The sequence below is a fragment of the Panulirus ornatus genome, chromosome 6, assembly GCF_036320965.1.
Source record: "Panulirus ornatus isolate Po-2019 chromosome 6, ASM3632096v1, whole genome shotgun sequence".
NCBI classification, from domain to species: domain Eukaryota; kingdom Metazoa; phylum Arthropoda; class Malacostraca; order Decapoda; family Palinuridae; genus Panulirus; species Panulirus ornatus.
The window spans coordinates 48,738,931-48,753,904 of NC_092229.1; the positions used below are offsets into that span (position 1 = coordinate 48,738,931).

Below are 14,974 nucleotides of genomic sequence, written 5' to 3' on the forward strand. Positions count from 1 at the left end.
CATTATACCCAAGGACTGCTCCCAAGGGTCGTGCCGTCGTGCCCAAGGGTCGCGCCGTCGTGCCCAAGGGTCGTGCCGTCGTGCCCAAGGGTCGTGCCGTCGTGCTGAAAGGGTTACGATTGCAAATCCAACAAACGATTACAGAAAAAAAAAAACTACAGTCTGGCCAACGGTAAAACAATGATCAGACAGGGAGGCGATACACGACCAGAAGCCTTTGAAATGGTACAGGAATACAGGGACCACACATCAATGAACAAACAGGGCTGGCGAGAGGTGCCTGTGTTGGCTCGTAACGAGGTAATCCAACCACGACAGTTTCATTTGCCTCCCGAGAAAGTGACTGTAAAACATGACCGATTCATGAAATGATAAGGGATGGGCATGGATGTTCTCTCTCTCTCTCTCTCTCTCTCTCTCTCTCTCTCTCTAATCACACCAGACCATCTATCTATCTATCTAAACATCGTACCACTAGCCAATATAACCTAACCTTATTTTCACGGGTAATAAAAACAATAATCATATATATATATATATATATATATATATATATATATATATATATATATATATATATATATATATATATATATTATCCCTGGGGATAGGGGAGAAAGAATACTTCCCACGTATTCCCTGCGTGTCGTGGAAGGCGACGAAAAGGGGAGGGAGCGGGGGGCAGGAAATCCTCCCCTCTCATTTTCAATTTTCAAAAAGAAGTAACAGAGAAGGGGGCCAAGTAAGGATATTCCCTCAAAGGCTCAGTCCTCTGTTCTTAACGCTACCTCGCTCATGCGGGAAATGGCGAATATGTATAAAAAATATATCATATATATACCTGAGTGATGCATTTCTTTTTAAGATAATTATAGTTCTTCATTAGAGTGTACAGCAGCTTACGACTATTGATATACTTTACACTTATAATTTCTAAATAAAATATTTTTTCTAATCACTTATATCAAAAGCAGGAAGGAAATTACTTAAAAGAAGAGCCAACTATAAACGCGACAAACACTAATGGAAATTGTCAGAATTTAACCTTCAAAATTGTTTCCCTTTTTTCTCCACACGGGAATAAAATACAAAGTGAAATTAATTCCGGTAATACACCATTTAGGCAAAAGATTCATTGCCACCATGGAGATATTATATACTTTTGTAGATCTTTTATATATTTGTAGCTTTTTTTTTATATATATATCATACAACTGTCTATTTTGGAAAAAAAGATTAAGCAATTTGCTCTCGGGGATTATATATATATTTTTTTCTTACAACATTTTTCACCCTGTTTATTCCCTGTGAATTACGAGCAATGACAAGAGGATGAAATAAAAATCCAGATGGACGCAAAATACTTAAGCTTTTCCCTCTCATCCTTTTACTTTTTTTTTTCCTTCAATCTTTTACAGAGAGAAATGAACGTAATAACACCTGATAAAATGAGGACGAATGGTAGTGTTTGTAATCCATGTCGAGTCTAAAACTTGGGAGTTCTCTCTGACTGTACCGAGTCGTCTTCTCTCTGTAACTATATATATATTTTTTTTTTTCAAACTATTCGCCATTTCCCGCGTTAGCGAGGTAGCGTTAAGAACAGAGGACTAGGCCTTTGAGGGAATATCTTCACCTGGCCTCCTTCTCTGTTCCGTTTTTTTTTTTTTTGGAAAATTGAAAAAAAAAACGAGAGGGGAGGATTTCCAGCCTCCCCCGCTCCCTCCCCTTTTAGTCGCCTTCTATGGCACGCAGGGAATACGTGGGAAGTATTCTTTCTCTCCTATCCCCAGGGATAATATATATATATATATATATATATATATATATATATATATATATATATATATATATATATATATTCATTCACTTGCCTTCTCCGTTATTGCGAGGTAGCGTCAAGAACAAAAGAGCAGCCTCTTCTTCACACACCTAACGTTCAAGTGTTATGTATCATGCATCCACAGACTATACTTTCCCCCCGTTAAATGCTTCATATACCTTGGTTCACCTCCAGGGACAGCACGTCGCTCCCGGTATACCACACCTTTCGAACTCATTCTATCCAATACACGCCTCTCGTCCTTCCACCACACCTCTTATACATAGATCCTTTTTGTCAGTTCCCCTTCGCTCATCCTCTCTCTCTCTCTATGTCTGAACTATGAGAGCACACCCTGGTCGGCCGTGTCGATCAAATTTCGCGAAATCCTTCATCTTTTTCCAATACTGTTGTTTCTTTCATGATCAGTCGCCTCGCACCACAAATCATCTTCATTCATCTACTTCTCCGAACACCCTCTGTCTCGATGCTTTTATAGTCCAACACCAAGAGTCAACGTCTATACACAAATGCAATCGGAACTCATGTACTTTCAGACAAACCCATCTTTATCAGATTCAATTCTGTCCTTCCATAGTCTTTCTGATGAAGTCAGGACTTTTAAAACCTCCTCTTCCAACCCCTGACTCACTATCTATAATCCAATGGCTCCATCCATTGACAAGTCCATTCTCAGGTACTTTGAACACTCCATTTCCTCCAAGTCTTCCCCACCCTCTAAACTCGCACTCAAACTGTCCTGTCTTTAAACCGTCACTCAAACCGTCCTGTAGAAAATTCGTCACCCAAATCGTCCTGTTTCAAATCCGTTTAACCTCATTACTCTACTGCCTTTCACATGTACCTTCAACATCCTGCTGTCACACACACACACACACACACACACACACACACACACACACACACACACACACTCTCCCCCAAACTTTGAATACAGTTTCGGAGGCTCACCTCTGGAGTCCGCCACCAGTACAGCGTCATCTGCAAACCGCAAATGATTCACGTCTGATTGCACCGCCACCCTCAGCATACTACAGAGCTGCTCCTTGCTTTCCAGATCCTCTTTGTTCATACCATCCTCACCACCTAGTTCATACAGAGATTCAGGAGCCATGTCGTCATCACACATTCTTAACGCGCGCACCCACCTTCAACGGGAACCACCACACACCCTCCTTTCCTGCTTGCTCACAAGCCTTACATCCCCAGTAAAAAAAAAAAAAACTCCTCAATGCATCTGGCATCTTTCCATTTACTCCAGACATCCGCAACATCTTAACAATGCATCTCTCTCGGTTTTATCATTACGCTTCCTCCAGACCTATAAATGCCACACACACACACACACACACACACACGCGTCATTTTCTTTCTCCACGTACTCCTAACACACATTCTTGAAATCAAGCACTTGGTCCTCATATCGTCTACCCCTCTCCTAAAACCTCACTCTTCCTCCCACACTGTTCCTCCCACAGTCAGCTGCTCCGTGCATACGTCCACACCCTCATTCTCCAGAGGTATTCAAGTGGATATGAAGACACACTCACAAAACGGAATGTCTTTTATAGATACTCATACTAGACGACGTCTCCATCATCAGAGGCCGAAACCAATCTACCTCATTAACCTCACAGCCCTTATAACCACCCACCCTCATCTTCTCCCTTCAATCCCACCTCTCACCTCTCCCAGACCCACTCCCTCTTACTCTAACTCTCCCAGACCCTCTTCCTCTTACTCTAACCTCTCCCAGACCCCTCTTCCTCTTACTCTACCTCTCCCAGACCCCTCTTCCTCTTACTCTACCTCTCCCAGACCTCCCCTCCCCCATTCTTCCGTTTCGCCTCTCTCACCCCTCGCTCCACCTTTGCCTCTCCAGACCTGAGAACACCCAGTTCACCTTGAGACAGAGCAGGTCAGCCCTCTCACCACCTCTGGCCTCCAGAATCTCTCCCGCCACCGCCGCCAGCCGGAACACATGACGCATCACGTTCTCAAGGGCCGTATGTAACAGGAAGAAAAAAAGGAATGAAAAGAAGAGATAAAAGGTGTGATTAAGAGGAGGGGGAGAAGGAGGAAGAGATGGAGGAGGAGGAGGAGGAGGAGGAGGAGGAGAAGTAACATGGCCGAAGACGTGATGAAAGGAGGCGGAGGAAGTAAGCTAAGCAAACACGAGATAAATGAGGAGGGAGAAAGAGGAGGAATCTCCATACAGGTCGAGACCTTAACCCTTCTTACACTACTTTATCTTCATTTATCTTGATCTCCGGGACTCAAGGTCATTATCATTATTCGCTCCTCCGGCACAAAAATAAAATCCACACCATGGATGCTCAGTATCGAAATCAAATCGTCTGAAAGTATTATCCAAGATGAAGAAGAAGAAGTGGAATAATAATAATAATAATGATGATAATAATAATAATAATAATAATAATAATAATAATAATAATAATACTATTACTACTACTACTACTACTACTAATAATAATAATAATAAGAAGAAGAAGAAGAAGAAGAAGTAGAAGAAGAAGAAGAAGAAGAAGAAGAAGAAGAAGAAGAAGAAGTAGAAGAAGAAATGGAAGAACAAGAAAAAGAAGAGCACGAAGAAGCACCTGGAGAAGAAGACGTTAAAAAATGACAAACTCGAGAGAGAGAGAGAAAAAAAAAAAAAGATCATATTACAGCAAGACTTTTTCTCAAACGTCCTTCTGTTTTATCCTTGAAGATCGTGCGTGGGTTCCCTCCCATACAGTGGCAGGTGGGGGGGGGGGGCGGCGCCTCAGGGTCAACCGTCGTGGGGCTCCCGGAGTCTTGGCTTGGCTCGCGGGTGACCAACACAGGTGAGGCCTCTGTGGTGGGTTGGTCCTAAACCCCCGCCCCCCCCCGTTGAAGGCAAGGTGATGTAAAGTGTGTTGGTTCTGCCTTCAGTTGATGTCAGGTTGATGTGAAAAGGGGGGTAAGAGGTTTACAGTGTGTGTGTGTGTGTGTGTGTGTGTGTGTGTGTGTGTGTGTGTGTGTGTTGATCCACTACAGTTGATGTCACGTTGATGTAAGGGGGTTGGGGGGGGAAGGGGAAGACGTCACACTGTGTGTTGGTCCTTCTTCCAGTTGATGTCACGTTGACGTACAAGGGGTGCAGGTAGATGTCACAAGGTCTCTCTCTCTCTCTCTCTCTCTCTCTCTCTCTCTCTCTCTCTCTCTCTCTCTCTCTCTCTCTCTCTCTCTCTCCCCCTTTCCTGTTGACGTCAGGTTGATGTATGGGGAGGGCAGCCGGAGGTCACACGTGTAGCCTAAAGATAAATCACACCTCACTGTAGTTTACAGAGAAACCTGCACCCATACGAAAAAAAAATAGAAAACAAAAAAAAAAAAAAGACGTGAGGCTAAGAAGGGGTTACATTTCATGAAGGTTGTGAGAATATTTACGTCGTGAGAATATTTACGTCACGTGAAACCATTCTTTATTCATTATTTTTTCTTTCTTTCCCTTTGTCAGAAGTTCTCGTCACGACCAAACAAAAGTCCTCCAGAGGCCAAGCTTCGGATGAAATATAAATAAGGGGAAAAATCATATCCAGGAAAGAGGTCAGAGAGAATAGGAAAAGTGAATGGATTCTAAGGTGGTGTTGTTTTTAGGAAGCTTGCCATGAAATGAAAGGTGCTGGTTGTAGACGTTAGTGGAAGATATCAAGGGGGGTATGAAGTTGGTGAATCTTACTGATAAAAGGGGGAAAAAGACAGACGCACAACAGCCTACGCTTAATCACCCACCAGCCACAGAGTCGGTAACGATGTGGTGTTGTGCTGAGCCGCGTGGGGCGATCTCGGAGCCACCACCCACACAAGCAGCCAGCTCACGTGGGGTAGAAACTGCGAAGTAATATACACAGAATAGGGTAAAAGAGAACCATCATACGCGGCGTAGGGAGAGCATTTTGAAAGTCAAAGGTTAGAAAAAGAAAAAAAAAAAGGGGGCGAAGAGTTGATAAGTCGAACTGCTTCAGTCTTTCTCCAGTAGGTTGGGAGAGCTGAAACCGCATTTGATACGAGAGGAGCAACAGTTGTGTCGAACAGAATCTTCGAGGTTCGACCTACACTCCCCGATATCCTAAACGCAGCCTAAGATACCTGTGGGGGCGATGCTACCTTGTCTACTGTTTTGGGTAACTGATGATCTATCCAGAGTTGAGAAAATCGTGAGGAGTTTTAGAAATCATTAGGATGGAAGTGGATTTTCAAGTTAAGGTAGGTTAAGGCTGCCCCTTGTGAGAGACCCGTCCAAAACCTGGATTTACCATAGAAATTGTGTGACGCTACGAGACATTGATTAAGTGAGAGAAGACGGGATTGGTCTGAAAGAAGTGGAGAAAATGGAGATTTGAGTCTTCACCGTACACTGATTTCGGCTCTTAGTTAAAAGAGGAGGATCGTTGGAGAAAATGAAGGAAGGATCGTTTGAGAAAAGAGGGAATGAGTGTAGGAGACAGAGCAGGTCCCTGGGGAACGCCACCGTTACAGAAATAAATCAAGTGCACGAATGAACTGAACGCTGGATATAGGGGAACAGCAAAGGGGGGGAAAGACGATTGAGGGAAGTTTAATGACTAGACCTTGATACCACACCCTATGAGAATCTTTTGATATATCAGGTGCCACAACCACCTCACCTAAAACGTGTTACTGGTATCAGAGTCAAAGCCCAAGGGACGAGGCGATATGAGAGCCGAGATCACATTGGCGACTCGAGAGAGAGAGAGAGAGAGAGAGAGAGAGAGAGAGAGAGAGAGAGAGAGAGAGAGAGAGAGAGAGAGAGAGAGAGACTGAGACTGGAATTGAAAGGAAACTCCAACCTCTAACCAAACGCGACCATTAAGTCCCTCATTACGTACTCAACAACAAAAGGAGGTAAAATAAAAAAAAAGGTAGAAATTCATCCCGCTTACCAGCTTAGCGTTTCCAAAGTCTACGTAAAAGAAAAAAAAAGTCGACTCTCGACTCCGTTATGAGCTGGAGAGGTTCATGAACTAAACAGATAAGCGAAGGGGGGAAGAAGAAACCACCACGATAATAAAATCATTCTGAGTTTCAAGACAGGTTCAGAAACTGATGCTAACAAGGGTATCGAATGGAATTTCCTCGACCAATCTCGGCTTAAGGAGCTGAATTGACACCCTTCCCCGCCCCCTTCCTAACTGTCCCCCTCATCCTCCACCAACGCTATAAATTAAGTAAAATATCTCGGTTCTCCAGCGAACAACGGTCAGCGGAGGGCCAGGTTCGTCTAAATCCTGATTTCCACAGGGACCTCCGTCCTCAGCCGGCACCTTACGTAACCTGGCTTTAATCATCCCTGAGTCAACAGTGGGGGGTCTCGGAGGTCCGGCTCGCTAAATCCGGGTTGGCCTTGCGTGCCCGGAAGGTCGCGGGACTTGGAGAGTGACCCAGTGAATATTCATGCTGCCGTAGCTATATCTAAAGTATGTAAATATCTTTTTTTTTTGGGGGGGGGGGAAGGGTTTGCCGTAGCTATATGTAAGTCTATAACTATCTTTGGAGGGGGATATATATATATATATTCTCGAGGGGGAATTACGTTATACTTACGTGAGGTTATGTCCAGGTTGAGAAAGTTTATTTCCACCCCCCATCCCCCTTTTCATCATTACGTTGATAAATATTCACGTGTGTAACGAATATTGTATTCGTAGAGAGGTATACAATGAGCAAACGTTATGGCGAAGAGTATGCGAATTATCACAGATTATCGTAATAGGCCTATTCCCCCCTCATGGCCTCTACCTATCATCATGCTATTGTATCCCCTGTAAGCTTAATGCTTGCTTCCACCTGCCACCTATTATTGTATCCACTGTAAGCTCTATAGCTGCCTCCACCTAAACCTACCTCCACCACCCCCTGCTAAACGCCCCTCCATCCTCAACCTACACAGTCACGGAAACGCTTTACCTACGCAGACCTTGGACGAGCAAAGCGTAATTCAGTAATTAAATTCTATTACGTACAAATACCTATGTGTGCTTCGATCCCCTTTCACGCCGTGTCTGATAAGCGATGGAGATTATTTCTTGGCATCAGAATAAGACGCTGGAATCAACCACCATGTTTCTAATATATATATATATATATATATATATATATATATATATATATATATATATATATATTGGAAAGGATTACAATTTCGCGCGTGATCAAGATATTCTTATGAGTCCACGGGGAAAATGAAACACGATAAGTTCCCAAGTGCACTTTCGTGTAATAATCACATCATCAGGGGAGACACGAGAGAGAAATATAACAGTCGGTTATATCGCGGAAGTCTTCATTTTGCGGGAGAGATTATATCTCAAGGAGCCATACTGTTGGAGGAAGCTGCTGGTGATGGAGAGGGAGACAGACTGCTGGAGAGGAAGAAGATGGATGCAACATCGCTGTACTGCTGAAGATATGTCAACGCATTCAGTACTCATTCAGTAAACTTCACTGAGACGTGCATTATGATCATAGACGTGGATGAACAGTCGGTCGAGTGGTCGATAGTGTGTGAGAGAGAGAGAGAGAGAGAGAGAGAGAGAGAGAGAGAGAGAGAGAGAGAGAGAGAGAGAGAGAGAGAGAGAGGCTATGGAAAGGGGTGGATAGAAGTGGGAGAGATTCTAAAAGGGGTAAAAATGAAAATAAAAAAGGACTGAAAGAGAATGGGAGAGAGAGAGAGAGAGAGAGAGAGAGAGAGAGAGAGAGAGAGAGAGAGAGAGAGAGAGAGAGAGAGAGAGGCTATGGAAAGGGGTGGATAGAAGTGGGAGAGATTCTAAAAGCGATAAAAATGAAAATAAAAAAGGACTGAAAGAGAATGGGATAGAGAGAGAGAGAGAGAGAGAGAGAGAGAGAGAGAGAGAGAGAGAGAGAGAGAGAGAGAGAGAGAGAGACCCATCAGTGGTAAAAAAAAAAGAATATGCATATAAAAAAAAAAAAGATCGTCAAAGGAAAGATAAAGAAAAGAAACGAAAAATAAAGACGAAAAGACAAAGACAAGGGGAGGGGAGGGAGAGGGTTGGGGGGGGGGGGGGAAGAATTTCTGAAAAATCCTGGAGGACAGAAGAATGAAAACGAGACTTGGAGGTGAGGGGGAGGGGGAGGGGGGAGACTAAAAGAAAGAAAATGGAAGAACCGTAAAAAGAAAGACGAAAAAAAAAAAAGGGAGATGAATTATGATAATGAGGAGGTGTCAGGGAAGCTGATACATCAAACTCGACTTGAAATTTCATTTGGGTTTCTGCTGACTTGAGGTGTGTGTGTGGTGGGAGAGGGGGAGAAGGGCAGACAGAGGAGGGGGCAACTTCCCCTCCTTCCAAACCCCACCCAAACACCCCCCTTTTTCGCGACTGCTCACCTGATCTACTAGACCAACAGGATCTCTCTCTCTCTCTCTCTCTCTCTCTCTCTCTCTCTCTCTCTCTCTCTCTCTCTCTCTCCCTCTCTCTCTCACTGAGGTCTCTGGCCACAGGAGAGGTAGCCAAGGTATAGAGAGGCTGGCCCGGAGAGACGGTGGCGAGATGATCCAAGTGTTTCCGTTCACGTCATTTTTTTTTCCCTTTAAATATCATTAAGCTCCTGAGCACGACGGCACGACCCTTGAGCACGACGGTACGACCCTTTAGCACGACGGTACGACCCTTGAAGACGATGGTGCGACCCTTGAGCACGACACGACCCTTCAGCACGACGACACAACCCTTCAGCACGACGACACGAACCTTGAGCCACTTTACACACACACACACACACACACACACACACACACACACACACACACACGCGCGCGCGCGCGCGCGCGCTTAACATGTGGCCGTCCCTCATATCAAAATCATATACATATATATATATATATATATATATATATATGTTGGAAAGGATCACAATTCTGCGTGATCAAATGGCGTCCTAGCTTCGTCTCTGCGATGCATATGACATGTTTCTCTCTTGTGTCTCACCTGATGATGTGATTATTACACGAAAGTGCACTTGGGAACTTATCGTATGGGGACTTATCGCTGATTCCATTTTCCCCGTGGACTCGTTGGACTTATATATATATATATATATATATATATATATATATATATATATATATATATATATATATATATATATATCTTGGTGCACACCCGTCTTTTGCGGAAGTCGTGGTTGAGGACGTGAGGTAAATACACTCCCGGATCTTTCTAATCCGAAGAGAATCCGGGGAGATATCTCACACCGGAGGAACGTTAATAGGATTTTCCGTAAGGTTGGTAAACACACATGAACATGTCCAACTTTCTGAAGGGCTCATTTCTCGAGAGGAGTTACCAACTCTATTTACTCCCCTCGAGTGTTTCCTGAAAAAGAGAAAAAGTCTCCATTCAATATGAAATAACGTCTCGGGAGGGGAGGAGGGAGGAGGAGGAGGGATGGGAGGGTGGAGGTGGGAGAGGGAGGGTTTAGTTAACTAACGAACTAACTTCAAAAAAAAACTTACAAGAGTAGAAGATGGGTATTTCCTTCCTCCTGATTATCTCTTTCATGTCTGTGTGACCTTAGCGTGGTTACAACGGTGGCATCTGGAATGAAGGACGATACAATTTTTTCTTTCTTTTTACATTACTGAATGCGTCTGTTTCCTTGCGCTACCTCGCTAACGCGGGAGACAGCGACAAAGTATAATAAATATAGATAAATATATATATTTTTTCTTTTCTTTCAAACTATTCGCCATTTCCCGCGTTAGCAAGGTAGCGTTAAGAACAGGTTACATTATAATTATTTTAGGGTCATATCTTTAATAAAAGTCAATTTGAATTTGATAACTGGCACGCGGGCCACATACACAGAGCGAGGCTATATGTGATCATGGAATCACCCTTAACAACACCTGAAGTAAGGGTTAGATGATGTCACAAAGGTTGTGAGACGAGGTAGTTTGAGGTCGAGTGCTGACGGGTTTAATGACCCCCTGGCACAGCTGATAGGCCACAGGCCCAAACGACCACGTTCCAGTGATTTCGAGATATAAGAACTTCACAAGATATTCAGCCAAGTGATTATAATCTCGCCATCAAACCTCAAATATTTAAGGGAAACTTTATAGAAAGAAAAAGAAAATATTCAGAATTCAGGGAAAGTATAGAATATAGTACTCAAACTACTACTGTCACCTAATATTTTGTGGTAATAGTATCTCTCACTGGGTAAAACATTTAGAAAAAAGAACAAGTAAAAAGAAAGCGAAAATTTAAAAGGAAAAAAAAGGTAAACACTTCGGATGGAGGGTCCAATACCAGGCAGTTCCGAGTAGTTAACCTTTAACCAGGCAGTTACCGACCTTTCCGAGGAGTCGACCATCATTATGGTCGCACTGGTTGTCTGCTCTCTAAACCCATCAATTACCTGGGTCATTTAACACCGCTAACGTCAAGCTACTACATCCATCAAACATTAAAAAAAAAAAAATAAATAAACTTCCAACACTTTCCTCAGGGTCTACGTTTAATTCTACGACATCTTGATATTCTTATGTACGTGGCCCGCAGTCTAACACGTCTCATTCACGCTCAGTTGACCGTATTTCATGCATAATCTTACATTAAACAGAGAAGCGAAATATAGAACTATAAGATGTCTTATATCTACGGCGTGATCAAGATGAGGATTATTGACACAATATATTCTAGTTTCATGATATATCTTCTTCATTTTCTTCACTCTACGCTTGATGACTGAATATATATATATATATATATATATATATATATATATATATATATATATATATATATATATATATATATATATTATCCTCTTCGTCAACCTCTCAGGTTAAACCCACATCTCTCTCTCTCTCTCTCTCTCTCTCTCTCTCTCTCTCTCTCTCTCTCTCTCTCTCTCCCCCTGCTGGAGATAACATCTCCTCTACTTTAAAAAGAAACAAAAAAAGCAAAAGAGAGGATGGACCCCCACCTCCCTCCCAACCAGAAATAAATTTCCATCAAGGAACCGAATACATTTGCTCTAGCCCCAGGGAGGAACTATATATATATATATATATATATATATATATATATATATATATATATATATATATATATATATATATATACATCATATATTCTAGAGGGCGTCTGTGACGTTCCCATCCCTGGGCAGCTTAATGATTTCCAAAGAAAAGAAACGAAAAAAAAAAAAGACATCTACCCCCCCACTTGAGATGTACGGCTCTTATTTCTACAGAAGAAAAAGAAAATATGGTTCAACATATGGAGTTACGTTGACATTATTCGGACATCAGTGTGTGTGTGGGGGGGGGGGGAGGACGAATGAAGAGAGAAAATGATGAAGATAAAGTTAGCTTTAATCGCTCGAGTACAGCGGAACGACGCCGCTTGGGTTTACGTAAGGTGGCCTGGTTCTTTGACCTGACACCGCTAAACGCCCAGGTCATTGTGGTCAAGGGTCGTCCCGTCGTGGTTAAAGGTCGTACCGTCGTGGTCAAGGGTCGTACCGTCGTGGTCAAGGGTCGTACCGTCGTGGTCAAGGGTCGTCCCGTCGTGGTCAAGGGTCGTCCCGTCGTGGTTAAAGGTCGTACCGTCGTGGTTAAAGGTCGTAACCGTCGTGGTCAAGGGTCGTCCCGTCGTGGTTAAAGGTCGTACCGTCGTGGTCAAGGGTCGTACCGTCGTGGTCAAAGGTCGTACCGTCGTAGTCAAAGGTCGTCCCGTCGTGCTCAAGGGTTGTACCGTCGTGCTCAAGGGTCGTACCATCGTCCTCAAGAGTCGTACAATCGTGCTCGAGGGTCGTATCTCGTGCACTTCGCCTCTTTTAAAAGACACCATTCTTCAGCACTTGTTGCCATCGTAAAAAGGCAATTTACGTTTCGTGTACTTAACCTTTAGTGTGTTCCTCTCGCTGAAATACAGAGCGAAATGTTCTTTATCACATCTAACTTTTTTAATTGTATAGAGACACAAAATGTGTGTGTGTGTGTGTGTGTGTGTGTATGTGTGTGTGTGTGTCTCATAGCTTCTCCCGTTCTCTATATTTACTCTTGTCATTGCTACTGCCCAGATACAAATACAATTACGTACCGTGATATTTAGCAGTCATTCTATTTCTTTAACACCCCAACTTTACGCTTAAAGTCTCTCAAAACAGTGGAGAGAGATGTGGCTAAACTGAGCGTGTAGTTGGCGGTCGAAGCAAAAAAAAAAAAAAAAAAAAAAAAGAAAGATAATCCAGTGGCGCTAAAAACCTAATTACATTTGGATTATTTTAAGATGAGATTCAACTTTTCTCACAAGATTTCACTCAGTCCCACCACGGCGGACACGGGGGGGAAGAAAGCCCCAACCAACAGAGACAAGAACGAAAGAATGAGAGAAGAACACGGCAACTCAACACCTGACCCGGTGACCTAGCTAAGGTCATCATATATGGCGGAAGGAAACAGGAATATCGGGTTGGGTGTGACCTCACACCAGACCAGTTCCCGTGACCTTAATCTTGACACTGGGTAAGGCGGTGGTGTTTCAAGGTCAGAAACTGTTCCTTCAGTAATATATATATATATATATATATATATATATATATATATATATATATATATATATATATATATATATATATATTTTTTTTTTTTTCTTTTTCTTTCAAACTATTCGCCATTTCCCGCATTAGCAAGGTAGCGTTAAGAACAGAGGACTGGGTCTCTGAGGGAATATCCTCACCTGGCCCCCTTCTCTGTTCCTTCTTTTGGAAAAAGAAAAAATCGGTATGCGTGGAATACCTTAAACTGTTGAGTTGAAGGCGTGGAACACTTTAAGCTGTTGAATCGAAGGCGTGGAACACCTTAAAGCGTTGAATCGAAGGCGTGGAACACCTTTAACTGTTGGATCGAAGGCGTGGAACACCTTTAACTGTTGGATCGAAGGAGTGGAACAACTTTAATTGTTGGATCGAAGGCGTGGAACACCTTTAACTGTTGGATCGAAGGCGTGGAACACCTTTAACTGTTGGATCGAAAGCGTGGAACACCTTTAACTGTTGGATCGAAGGCGTGGAACACCTTAAACTGTTGAATTGAAGGCGAGGAAAACCTTAAAGTGCTGAATCGAAGGCGTGGGACACCTTAAAGTGTTTAATCGAAGGCGTGGGACACCTTAAAGTGTTTAATCGAAGGCGTGGGACACCTTAGAGTATCATGAAGGACAAAAAGAAGCTATGCAACTTTACAGCCTCGACCGAAGTAGTAGAAGAAGAGAAGGGAAGAAAGCAAACGTCGAAATACATTAAAAACCACACATACACGAAGGTGCAGGGCGGTCATATGCGGAAATATCTGGAACATTATCTGGAATTATCAGGAAACATATCTAGAGATATCTGGAAACATCTGGAAATATATTACAAAGATAACGAAGAAAAAACATATGATTGCTGTTCAAGGAAAACGGAACAACTGTTCAATATATCTTCAAGGAAAACGGAACAACTGTTCAATATATCTTTATAATGTTCTGGGAAACCTAACCCAGAGAGAACATCGCCCCTCTCGAGACGAACCTTAACGAGCGAATGACCTACAATCGTAACAGATCAACCAAGCAGCGACCATCTATCATCGAAGTATCGCAGCGACATCGAAGTGGTGTCGCTGCCCAGGATTAACACGGGCCTTTCCCAACCCAAGGTCGAAGTCTTGTGGTTGGTGCTACCCTGACAGCCAGCCCCGCCTACCTCACACTAACACCATGAGGAGCAGGAGGTACTCGTAGGTACTACTAGGTAGATACTCTCTCTCACTCTCTCTCTCTCTCTCTCTCTCTCTCTCTCTCTCTCTCTCTCTCTCTCTCTCTCTCCCTTTACATTAATTTCCTTTCTCCTCTAGTTCTCTCCCCTCTTCCCTTCTCGATTCAATTCACTTCCTCCTCCCTTTTCAATCCTCTTTCGCTATTACCGTATCTGTACTCTCTCATCTCTCTCTCTCTCTCTCTCTCTCTCTCTCTCTCTCTCTCTCTCTCTCTCTCTCCATCCCTCGTCTATTCCTCCTTCCCTTGCAACCCTCCCATTCGCACGCTG

General features: G+C 43.2%; 1 long non-coding RNA gene across 2 annotated transcripts in view; it reads right to left on the bottom strand.

The window, feature by feature from the left end:
• The window catches only part of LOC139749214 (uncharacterized), a 228,308-nt gene that overhangs the window by 91,280 nt on the left and 122,054 nt on the right, over positions 1-14,974 (bottom strand). Inside the window, exon 4 of one of the 2 annotated variants that reach the window (XR_011712929.1) lies at positions 10,386-10,467. The exons of the other annotated variant lie outside the window; for it this stretch is intronic. This is a non-coding gene — a long non-coding RNA (uncharacterized lncRNA). The remainder of the gene's footprint in view (positions 1-10,385; positions 10,468-14,974) is intronic. 2 annotated transcript variants of the gene reach the window in all.